Genomic DNA, 13,164 nt, shown 5'->3' with positions numbered 1-13,164 from the left:
TCCGATAAGGGGCTAATATCCAAAATATACAAGGAACTCATGAAACTCAACAACAAAAAAACAAAAAACCCAATTGAAAAATGTGCAGAGGACCTGAAGAGACATTTCTCCAAAGAGGACATATAAATGGCAAATAGACATATGAAAAAATGCTCAACATCACTAACCATCAGAGAAATGCAAATAAAAACCACAATGAGGTATCACCTCACCACAGTCAGAATGGCTATCATTAACAAGACAAATAGTAACAAATATTGGAGAGGCTGTGGATAAAAAGGAACCCATACACTGTTGGTGGGAATTCAGACTGGTGCAGCTGTTATGGAAGGAGTGTGAAGGTTCCTCAAAAAATTACGAATAGAATTACCATATGACCCAGCAATCCCTCTCCTGGGTATCTACCCCAAAAATCTGAAAACATTTATACGTAAAGACACGTGTGCTCCAATGTTCATTGCAGCTTTGTTTATGGTGGCCAAGACATGGAAACAAGCAAAATGTCCTTTGATAGATGAATGGATAAAGAAGTTGTGGTACATATACACAATGGAATACTATTCGGCGTTAAGGAAAGATGATATAGGAGCATTTGTGACAACATGGATAGATCTTGAGAGTATAATGCTAAGTGAAATAAATCAGACAGAAAAAGCAGAGAACCCTATGATTTCACTGATATGTGGTATATAAACCAAAAAGAACAAGACAAACAAATGAGAAACAAAAACTCATAGACACAGACAATAATTTAGTGGTTACCAGAGGGTAAGGGGGTGGGGGGTGGGTGATGAGGGTAAAGGGGATCAAATATATGGTAATGGAAGGAGAACTGACTCTGGGTGGTGAACACACAATGGGATTTATAGACAATGTAATACAGAATTGTACACCTCAAATCTATGTAAATTTACTAACAATTGTCACCCCAATAAATTTAATTAAAAAAAAAAGAAGTTGTGGTATATATATACAATGGAATGCTATTCGGCCGTAAGAAAAGATGATATAGGAACATTTGTGACAACATGATGGATCTGGAGAGTATAATGCTAATGTAAAATAGTTAGACAGAAAAAGCTGAGAACCATATGATTTCACTGATATGTGGTATGTAGACGAAAAACAACAAAAGAACAATACAAACATGAGAAATGAAACTCATAGACACAGACAATAATTTAGTGGTTATCAGAGGGTAAGGGTGGTGGAGGGTGGGAGATGAGGGTAAGGGGGTCAAATATATGGTGATGGAAGGAGAACTGACTCTGGGTGGTGAACACACAATGGGATTTATAGATGATGTAATACAGAATTGTACACCTGAAATCTATGTAATTTTACTAACAATTGTCCCCCCAATAAATTTTTAATAAAAGAAAATAATTGTTGATTGATGTGTAGCATTGCCATATTATTATTCACATTTTTAATATTTTCTTCTTAAAGAAGTCCCTTTAATATTTCTTGTAATACTAATTTGGTGGTTATGAACTCCTTTAGCTTTTTCTTGTCTGGGAAACTCTTTACCTGTCCTTCAATTATAAAAGAGAGCTTTGCTGCGTAGAGTAATCTTGATTGTCGGTCCTTGCTTTTCATCACTTTGAATATTTCCTGCCCATTTCTTCTAGCCTGCAAAGTTTCTGTTGAGACATCAGGTGAGAGACTTATGGGTGCTCCACTGTAGGTAACTAATTGCTTTTCTCTTGCTGCTTTTAAGATTCTTTCTCTTTAACCTTCAGCATTTTATTATGATATGTCTTGGTGTGGGCCTGTTTGGATTCATCTTGTTTGGGACTCTGTGCTTCCTGAGCTTGTATATCTGTTTTTTTCCCAGGTTAGTATAGTTTTCCATTATTATTTCTTCAAATATGTTTTCAATTTCTTGCTCTCTCTATTCTGCTTCGGGTACTCCTATGATGTGAATGTTGGTACGCTTGATGATGTCCCAGAGGCACCTTAAACTATCCTCGTGATTTTGGATTTTTTTTTTCTTTCTCCTGTTCTGTTTGGGTATTTTCTGCTACCTTATCTTCTAATTTGCTGATTCGATCCTCTGCTTCATCTAATCTATGGTTGTTTCCCTCTAATGTATTCTTCATTTCAGTTATTGTATTCTTCATTTCTGACTGGTTCTTTCTTATGTTTTCTATCCCCATTTTTATGTTTCCTATCTCTTTGTTGAAGTGCTCCCTGAGATCATTCAGCATCCTGATAACCAGTGTTTTGAACTCTGCATCTGGTAGATTGCTTGTCTTCATTTGGATTAGTCCTTTTTCCAGAGCTTTGTGCTGTTCTTTTATTTGGGACATGTTTTTTTGTCTCCCCATTTTGGCTACCTCCCTGTGTTTGTTTGTATGTATTAGGTAGGGCTGATATGCCTCCGGTCTTAGTAGAGTGGACTTATGTAGTTGGTGTCCCGTGGGTCCTAGTGGCACAGTGTCCCTGGTCACCAGAGCTGGTTGCTCCAGGTATGTCCCTTATGTGTGGTGTGTGTGCCCTCCTGTTGTAGTTGAGCCTTGGGTGCTGTTTGCACATCAATGGGAGAGATTGGCTCTCGGGCTGATTGTTTGTGAGGACTAGCCGTGACTTCAGTGGAGGAGCTGTTGTGCAGGGGCTGACCCTACAGAGCAGGATTCACTTTCGCAGGGCTCTGGTGCCTGCCCAGTTTGCTCTTTAGCTGTGTCATATGTGGAAGTGGCCTGGTGGTGCTCTGGCATGGTCCAAAGCTGGCCATCATGCATGCTGGACCTCCTGGGAGGGGCCCCACCACAGGTCAAGTTCAGTTTCCACCTGTGCTCTGCCCAGAGCTACTGGTATGAGCCACAAAGTGATATGCAGATGTCTTCCACCCATGATAGGCTTGGAGGTTCTTGAGAGAGGCTAAACTTTTAATGAGGGTGGCGGCTACCAGTGGCAACCTTGGGGATGCTTAGCAAGAGGTATGGGGCATGCCGAGGTCAGATGCTGCTTGTTTGGGATTTGTGAACCTTTGAGAGATGGTAGGAAAGTCTTCAGCATGAGCCAAGACAGGCAATTTGTATGGAAACACTACTGTAAGTATCTTGGGTGGCCCTGAAAGTTGGGTGGGGGTGGGGTCTCAGGGAATCACCAGGGCGTGTCAAACATTTTTAGCCAAATTGATGGAGACTCAGATATGGTGGCCACTTGGGTCTGCATTCTGGGAAGGGGGAGGGCTCAACAAAGAAACGGGCTTCTGCCAGTATTTCTGTCTGGAAGAAAGCTGCCCCTTTAGCCCTTACCCTGAGCCAGACAATTCTGTTCCTCTCCATATGTCCCTGATGCCTTACAAGCTGTTACCCCAGAGCTGGAGCTCAGAGTGAGTGAATGCATCAGCAAGTAAGTACATGCATGGGTCCTTTAAGAGAAGTCGTGGGGCTCCAGCAGCCCTCTGTCTCACTCAGCCAAATCTGCGCTAGTGTTCACAGTCAGAAGTTATGGGGACTTCTCTCCTTGCCACTGGAACTCTGGGCTGGGGAGTCTGGTGTTGGCTGGGACTCCTCCTCTGGGGGGACTTCCACCACCAACATATCCCTCCCCAAATTTAACTGACACATGGGTGTGTGAACAGCCTGATTGGTGTCACTGCCCCTTCTAACAGTCTTAAAGTGGCTTCTTCTGTATGTTCTTAGTTGTGCGACTTCTGTTTAGCTAGACCTCAGGTGATTCTCATAATGCCATGTTTCCCTGAAAATAAGATCTAGCCAGACCATCAGCTCTAATGCGTCTTTTGGAGCAAAAAATTAATATAAGGCCTGGTATTATATTGTATTATATTATATTATATTATATTATATTATATTATATTATATTAACCCTGTTTTATAGTAAAATAAGACCAGTTCTTTTATTAATTTTTGCTCCAAAAGACGTATTAGAGCTGTTGAGCCAGCTAGGTCTTATTTTTTGGGAAACATGGTAGTTGTTCTGTAGTTTAGTTGTAATTTTGATGTGGTCATGTGTCGCATCCAGCTCAACACGGCAGTGAAGGTGCGAGAAGGGGCGTTAAGTTTTTAAGAAAGAAAGAAACAGAGACTTAATGCAGTTAAATCTCTCCGAAGGCCAGGGGTCTCTCAGTCTCAGAGGACTGGAGCCCAGAATAAGGCCAACTGAAGGTTTTTATTGATAGGTATACAAATACAAGAAAGTAACATTGTTTCTTACATGGTCTGTGAGACTCATACATCATAGCAGAAAAATATTGATCCCAATCACCCTTTGTCTGTAAACAGCCGAAGCACAAGGTCCCATGATATCTTACTTAAGGTATGTACCCTCTCAGGGTCAAGTCTGTCATATTGTAACAGCTCCGTTGAGATAAGTGGAGAGAACTGATCTTTATTGTCCTCATGACTTCTCTCACAAACAGGTGCAAGGGAAAAGCCAGAGCCTGCAACAGCTTTTCCCAGGCAGGGGGAAGGGGCCGCAAGGCCCCTTTCTATATTTTTCTAAGGCAGCTCATTGGGGTTCCCCTCTCGGTTCCGCCTGGCTTAGGTTGTATCTCTCGTGAGATATCTTACCCGTCTTTGGCTGCAAACCATCTTTTGGGACCAGACAGAGAGAAAGAAGGTGTAAACACAAGAATGGAACAGAGTCCCAGAAAGGCACAGTCTCACAGACTCTTCTTTCCTTAAGGAAAGACACGGGGGGACAGTTGGCTAGGCTGTTGTGTGACTACAGTCATGAGAGGATGCGAGCACAATTTTTACCTACTCCACCATCTTCACCAGAATCAATATTTATTTTTTTTATTTGGCAAAAAGCCATGTGATAAAATTTTTAAAAACAAAATTGCAAACAATCAAATGCATTACCCATCACAGAAGAGGGTCTGGCAACAGTATAAAGCATCCTGCTTGAGATCTTTTTTTTAAAACATACAAGCTGGTTTACAGTGATAGAAGTTGTGTGTGAACTAAGAGATCTATACCTTGTAGTTAAATAATAGAAAAAATTAAGACAATTAAAAGATCTATAGCATCCAGCATTTTGTTAATTCCCTAGATTAGAAGATGAGAATTGTAGAACCTGTGGTATATGTCTTGTACCACTAAGATAGGGTGGTATCCTGCTGTCTTCCTGCCTCACCAATCCCTGTCATCAATGAGAAGATATTCCTTTTTAGTCTCCTTACTTAAACTCAGAGCAGAAGGGCATACCTAGGAGAGCAACTTAGAAACTGACGTGAAGGTCTCATCTCCTCAAATAGCCTGGACTCCTTGGAGACAAGTATGTTTTATTACCCACCCAAACCTAGCGCAAATAGGTATTTGACCCACATTGGTTGATTGACTGAATGAGTACCTTCATTGATAAACAAGAATGAGTCTCAAGGAATTTATAGTTAGTAGTACTACTACCATTATACCACTAGTACTACTACTATTGGGTAATATTGATCGAGTATCATATGCCCAACACTGTCCTAAGCTTTTGGCACTCATGAACTCATTTAATTCTCATAACAGCTCTATTAGATAAGTATTATCTCCATTACAACTTTTTAAAATTATGAAATTTTGTTACCATTTTACAGATAAAGTAACTGAGGCTCAAAGAGTTAAGTAACATACTCAAAGTCACATAACTAGTAAGCTATAGAAAAATATTTGTGTTTCAGTAGAAAAATATGCATTGCCTAGAGGACGACTTCTAGGTCATCTGACTCCTGCCTTTCACTATCTTTGATCTATTGTACATTTATTCTGAATTAGATAATTCAGAATTGTCACATTTCATCATCTTTGAGCCATTTTATTTTATTTTATTTTTATTCATTAGTTTCAGGTGTACAAGACAAGGTAATACTTAGACGTTCATCATTTATATCCCTCACACTGTGAACCCCCTCCCCCCATCTATCCCTCCGACCTCTTTGAGCCATTTTACAACTCTATGTAAATGTATGTTTTTCAGATTCTCTTTTGAACAGATTATAACATCTTCTTGGTTCTGCCTGGTTCCTGTATTGAATGAGTTAAATAAAATGTTTAACTTTTTTTTTTTCCTATCCAGAGCCATGATTTTAGCTTTTTCTGAAAATTATTTTTAACAGAAATATAACTAAAATGCAACTCCCAGTCTGACTAATTTAAAGGCCTATTTCTTCAGCACAAGGGTCTTTAACTCTATGTCCTTTACTGAGGAGCTTGCTTTTAAAATGAGTTTCTGAGTTCTACCTCAAGAATATCGTATTCTAGGGTTTTATTTTGTTTTCAACAAAACTCCAGTTATTCTGTTGCAGGTGGTCTGAAAAGTACTGCTTTGAAAGACTCTATGATAGTACTTTTTCAGTAGGAGAAATAAAATACTTGTACAAAGCAATTTATAAACTAAATTTCAAAGAAGGAGAGAAGAGGAAGAGAGAAATTCTGTCTGGAGGAATCTAAGTTTTATGAAGAAAGTGGCATTCGATCAGGGCCTCAAAACTAGCAAAGTTTTTGACAGGGAAAGATGAAGGAAAGATATTCTGTGTTTTGAAGCAGCATGAGTAATAAATAGCAAGGATGCAGGACAATGCATAGCATTTTGTTTTGGAATAACTTGTGGTTGAAATTTGCTAGATTGAGCAAAGAACGTGAGAGGCAGAATATGAATGATAAACCTGGAAAGGTAAGTCTGAGCTAGAATGCAGGACTTGAATGCCATGCATTTATTTGATAGGCAATAAAGAATAATAGCAAACTTTGATTGGAGGTAAAAGGATAAGAAGATAATCAACAGTTGGTTAGAAAAATCCTAAGAAACATAGGTTGGAGAGAGAGGCAGTCTATGAATAATCAGGAAAGGAAAGATGTGCAGTCACAAGGATTCGAAGTCTCTTCTATAATTAATGAATATTAATAAATATTGATATTTGGTTGTGTGTGAAACATATGGTACTAAGCACTGGGAGAAGATAGGAAGGAAATTATTATCCTGATACATTGTGTATAAAAGCTCAAAGAGGAAACATGTCGGAGAGACACCAAGTTAAAGCACGTATATGGGCTTAAACTTGGTGAGTGAAAGGGAAAAGTAGAGGAGGTAAATATGTGAAAGATCTTTAAGGAGTAGAATTGACAGAATTTGGTGTCTACTTGGATACAGAAAGGCTAAGCAAAAGGGAGGAGTCTAGGAAAATTGATGGGTTGGGTGATTAGAGGCATGATGGCTCTATAAATGGAGAAAAGTGAGAAAGAAGATGGGGGATGGATAATGAGTTACACTTTATTGTATTTGAAGAACCTGCAAACACATAGTAGAATATTGGGAATATAGATCTGGAGCTCAAGAAAGGGAGTTTTAAACAGCTATTGTATAAGTGGAGTTGGTATCAGATATTCCTTGGTATATTGGGGAAATAGGGAGGACAGAGTTAAGCCAAAGCTGAGATCAGGTTCAAATTGGATGAGGCCATTAACTGGAATGGGTGGAGCAAAAGGTTAATTGCAAAATTTAGTGGTCATATTTAAAGCAGAAAATCCCCTATGTTAGGTGCAAGGAGTCATCAAAACTTGGAGATAAAAAGATCAAGGGCTAAGAGAATGCAAGAGCTCATTGAGGAATGAGAGCAAAGGAGGTGAATCAAGTTAAAGAAATTTTTTCCCAGGACTTATATTAGAGATAGTGCTGTATTTGTTTGGAAGAACTACTTTAGGTAAGCAGTGAAACTCCAAGAAGTTCAAGCAACAGTAGACACACATTTAATTCCCATGTATGGGAGAAGAGAAAGAGGAACATAGCTGGTCACTCAACTTCTCGGGAAACCCTTCATCTTATGTAAAGTTGGGGGAAATCATGAAATTCTGGAAATAATTTTCTATAGAAGCTAGTGGAAGAGCTGAATTTTGAGTTCAGAGTGATGACGTTAACAGGGCTATCAGTGAGTTAACTCTTTGTATTTTTATACTGACTTCCAAATTCAAAGAACGATTTTTTTTTATTGTTATAATGGTCACCACAAACCAAAGAATGACAGATCTACAAAAAACCATATCTAAATTATTTAGGAGACATGTGGTTTTGAACTTTAGCTCTTTAGAAGTGCCCCCTTATCTGTGGGGGGATATGTCCCAAGACCCTCAGTGGATACCTGAAACTGTGGATAGTACCCAACACTATATATATACTAGGTTTTTTTCCTATATAAACATAACTATGATGAAGTTTAATTATAAATTAGGCACAGTAAGAGATTAATGACAATAACAAATTAAACCAATTATAAAATATACTGTAATAAAAATTTATGTGAATGTGGTTTCTCCCTCAAAATATTTTATTGTAGTGTACTCACCTTGTGATGTGAGATGTTAGAATACCTATGTGATGAGATGAAGTGAGGCGAATGAGACATTAGTAAGTAAAATAAGGGTTACTTGAATACAAGCATTGTGATATTGAGATAGATGATCTGGTAACTGAGACAGCTATTAAGTGACTGATGGGTGGGTATGTATACAGTATGGATATCCTGGGCAAAGGGATAAATCATGTCCAGGGTGGGACAGAATGAGACTTGTAAGATTTCATCAAGCTACTCAGAACAGCATGCAATTTAAAACTTATGAATTGTTTATTTCTGGAATTTTCCACTTAATATTTTTGAACTGTGGTTGATTGCGGGCAACAAACTGCGGAAAATGAAACTGTGGATAAAGGGGACTACTGTATTTGTTCCCTCCCCCTTTCAAATCAATATAACAAATGTTGAATGTTTTTAGCTGTTGGTTATATTTACTTATAGTCCAAAAATTTTTTGTATGGCTATCAATCAGAACTTATGCAATTGTTTTAAAAGTTTCCCATGATGCTCTTAGAATTTGCATTCTTTGTTGAAAGAATTAACAATTTGGATTAAGACAAAGTGAATTGAAACTGAGTGCCTTTTACCTCTGCAATGAACATTAGGACTACTTTTCCCTTTCTGCAATGAACATTAGGACTACTTTCTCTTTCTGTGTGCATAAAACTGTTAAAAGTCAAATCCTGATAATTTTTAAAATGTCATCTGGTACAGGATTTGCTGTACAAACCAGAGGGCAGTTCTTCTGAGGATCTCTAAAAGGAAAGGCAAAGCAGTTCTTGAACTCACTTGATTCCCTTTTATTAACTTCACGTAATTGCTTTGGATAAAAAAATGAGGGGAAATATATCATTCTTTCGCTCTTTTCCTCTCTGGAATGTAGGGTATCAGTTAAGACTCTCCCCTAGCCATAGAACTTCAAACTCTTGAATGAGTTTCTTGACAAGCTAAGAAAAGTGGGAAAAATACGTGTGGGGAGAATAGATGCAGAGCACCCACTTGGCAGGGTGTAGTGTAACGTGCAAAGGTATATAAGATAGGAACCTTGTCTTCAAGCAACTTGAAATCCAGGTGTGTTCATTGATCTAACACCCAGAACAGTTTGGAGACTTTCAACTGTTTTGGACTCTGATGTACCATAATAATGTTGTCTCTTCTACTGGTGGTGGGCTTTGATAATTAGGCACTTGTTCAAGAAAGCTGAACTTTGGATGAACATGTGATTTCATTTATTTCTAAATTCAGAAAGTATTTATTGTTTTCTGACTAATGACAGCAAGAGAGGTAAATTAGATGTGGGAACAAGACTGGAGCAAAGAAGACTAGTTGGAGGTGGTAGCTTTGATCCAACACAGAATGCTTCTGTTGGCCAAGAAAGGAGTCAAAGGTGACTCCCAGTCCTTGGTGGTGCTTGGGGGGTCATGTAGCCATGCAGAGAGATAGAGAACCACTGCTAATAATATTTCATATGCAAACTGGTTATGCCAAAGGTCCAGATTTTGAAGACCCCAATTTCTGTCTCTAAATGTTTAGAGAAAAAGTGAATTTCATATCTATATCAAGTCATTTCTATGCAAAAAAATTCTGACACTTCATTTTAATTTGGTATGTATATTGTGAAATGCTTGATTTGTATTTGATTGGGAGAATTCATAGATTAAGTTAAATTTTCTTATCCTGATGGTCTTTCCATTATTGATATTATAGTTTTTAATGTTATGCCTACGTAGTATTAATAGTTAAACTTTTCCTTACCCCACAATCCATTTCTCCCTACTTTTTGGCTATTAAACAATATGTTAGCATTTTGGGATAGTCCACATTTTATTATGGGATATATTTGACAAAGTTGGAAGACATTTAATTGTAACAGTCTTCCAAAAATTATTTTTTACCTGGTATTTTCTTTCTTTTACTAGGCAAAGAACTTTATTAACCTTTGTTTCAAACTTTATTCCCTAGCCTCTTCACCTTAATTAGCTGTAAAGAATGATTTGTGTCTAAGCAAAAACTGAAAAGAGCTGCAGTGTCCAAGGGGCTTGAGCTTAAAAATATTAGAGATGGAGATTTTATCAGATCCATAAACAAAATTTTAAAAAGCAGTCATAATATAAAGTAGCAGCTCCCAGTAACTTCAAGTTTTATCTTCTTCAGAAGTTGACTCAATTCAGTTTGCTTCATTCTTGGAAGTTTCATCAAAATTCTACACAAGATCTGGAACTTTATCATCATCATCCTCTCCGGAAGCAAGTGGTGCTTTTCCATCCACAGATTGTTCGGGCAGAGCTTGGACCAGTCTCCTTGAACTAGTCAGACAGTGTGCACCGAGCTGGTTAAAGTAGCATTTCTGTCAGCTGCTTGGTTTCAGCATGGCCTGTGATGGTGAAAAGTGTTTGCTGCCAAACAGGCTTGAACTTTAGGGTTGTGAAAGTGGATCACTGTTCCTTGGTTTGTGAACGTTTTCCCCTCTTGAATACCAGAGATATTGTTTACCCCCTAACTTATTTAAGGAGAACTGAAGTTTTTTATCATTTGATGTAGCTGTTCTGTGAATCACCTTCTTTCTGTGAGCAGTTCCTTTCCTATCAATGTGCACTTGGCCTGCAGTTTGGCAAGTTTCGCCTGGTTCATGATAGTTTCTTTCATCTTGCTGGAGAGGAAATGGGGCTGTGTGGGGGAATATGGCTGGCGCTCAGGGGTCTTGGTCAGACCAGCTGAGAATCTACCTGGTAGTTTCTATCAAGGAAAATTTTAAAATCTGAGACTAGAACCATACTTTTCATCGTGGAAAATAAATCCCCACAAGATGATTTTTTTTTTAGAAAAATTAAAACTAGATTGTCTTCTTTTTAAAATAAAAAGCTTCTTAGTATATTGCAAAATATAACAAAAATATTTTGAAAAGAAATGGCAATGAGTAATTTTTTAAAACTGTTAATTACTAGAGGCAAAAATGTTTTGTTTTTACTAAAATGCAAAGAATACAGGCCTCAAGATTAAGTGGAAGATCTGAATGCAGCGTATTTCTTTTCTATATAAATAATAATCGTAACTGTCATTCTTGATACTTCTAACTTCTCATATTGAGTGTCTAAAACAGAAATTTCAGTTAGTGATGAACATAATTTAAATGTATGGAGTGGGTTGGTTTATAGTAACATTATTGCATGAACAACAGTTATAGTAACATTAGGAGATCAATTTGGGACATATAAGAGAAAAATGTTTGTATATTAAAAATAATGTCATGAAAAATTGTTCTTGATTTTTCTTTTTAATTATTTTTAGGATAGTTCATATGTTCACTTGAATTTTCACTTACTGTATTACTTTCATTAAAAATAAAAATTATATTTTCATAATTTATACATTAATTATACTTTCTTTAGAATTTATAATAATTTATATTAAATTATGTTATAGGAAAAAAATCACACAAAATAAGATAAGCAAAAAGAACACAAAAGACATAGAATCTCACCCACTCAGAGATAACCACTGTTAATATCCTGAAATAGTTTCTTCTTGAAAAATTCTGAAAAACAAATGAAAGTACTTTTACATATTCAAAAAACCTTACAAAAAATTCTTGATACACTATAACTACCAATAAAGAAAAAAGTCATATCTGAGGTTATTCATTTGTGACTAAGTCAACTTTTCTTATCAAAATGTTTTGGTGTCATTTTGGTTATCTCTTCACTAATGGAGAAGATTGGAGAATTGAGGCAGTTTTCTAAAATGCTTTAATTATCCTGTTGAGAAAGAAGCAGCTTTTGGTTTCAGTTTCCCAAACAATTATCTCTGTTTAGAAGTTCAGGAATTTTTGGAAGCAAATTTATGAAGAAATTTGCCTCAAAAGAATTTTTGTATTTTTTTCTCTTTGAGCATGGATGTATAATTTATTTTCTCTGAACTGTTTCTTTGACTGTTTTAATGAACAAAAAATATAAAAGTGCAATTTTTTTTAGATACATTTAAAATGCAGAAAAACTTCAGATAGTAAATACAGAATCGGGGGAACTGTCCTTGGAAAGGGAGTACTGATAAAACAAAATTAAAATTTTTTAAAGATTTAAATGTGAATAATGAAATGGATATTTAAAAAGTTAAGCTGTATTAAAATATTAAGGGCAAGTATGCAGTTGTTATATTCTTCTACCTCCTAAGGTCATTGAGTTTTGATTAATTTAAAATTTTCAAAATTCAACTAATATTTACTGAATTCCTTTCCTATCTCTCAGGCTTTGTCCTTGATGTATTCACTTACATGCTCTGTATAATTTCAAAACAACCCTGAGGATTTGATGATGCATTTGTAGAAGACTAACCTGAAGGAATAGTGTGGAACATGAGTATACTGGATTTCTGTGGGTTTACTTGGCCTTGACAACTGCTGTGGGTGTTAGAGAATATGCATATCAAAGATAATGATGGTGCAATTAGGGAAAAACAGAGCAAATGCCAGCCCCTGGAGATAAGCATAGGTGCAAGTGTGGAGGAGGTAGTCTTGATGCGTGTTCCTGAGGTGATATGTGCAATCTGTACTTGCAGGGCTGACCCTACAGTTGTGCATATACAACTGCCCTGCCCACGGAGAGTTATGAAGTAGCTACATAAGTGCATAAGGCAGGTATGGGGCAAACCAAACTTGTCAAGGACTGTGCACGTTGTGGTCAAAGGACACCTGTGCCCTGGTGTGTCCTTAGAGTCTTGGGGAGAAAAAGGGGAGCATGCACTTTTAGGGGGGGGCTGCAAGATTTTCCTTCTTGCTTGACTATAGGGTTTTGTCTTTTCTAAGTCAGGCTGAAATCCACTTGCCAAGACTGGGGTCTTCAGAGGTAACTATGCATTAT

At 37.3% G+C, this 13,164-nt stretch overlaps 1 protein-coding gene and 1 pseudogene across 2 annotated transcripts in view; one reads left to right on the top strand and one right to left on the bottom strand.

The window, feature by feature from the left end:
• LOC308487842 (TLC domain-containing protein 4-like) overlaps positions 1-13,164 on the top strand; it is a 95,210-nt gene that overhangs the window by 15,042 nt on the left and 67,004 nt on the right. The window lies entirely within an intron of this gene.
• Positions 10,476-10,954, bottom strand: LOC308487845 (transcription factor BTF3-like; annotated as a pseudogene). The gene has a single exon. The product of its transcript is annotated as a transcription factor BTF3-like (transcript).

The sequence above is a fragment of the Rhinolophus hipposideros genome, assembly GCF_964194185.1.
Source record: "Rhinolophus hipposideros genome assembly, chromosome: 19".
Classification (NCBI taxonomy): Eukaryota; Metazoa; Chordata; class Mammalia; order Chiroptera; family Rhinolophidae; genus Rhinolophus; species Rhinolophus hipposideros.
Note: the sequence above shows the minus strand (reverse complement) of the source record. Positions and strands in the feature narration are given on the sequence as shown.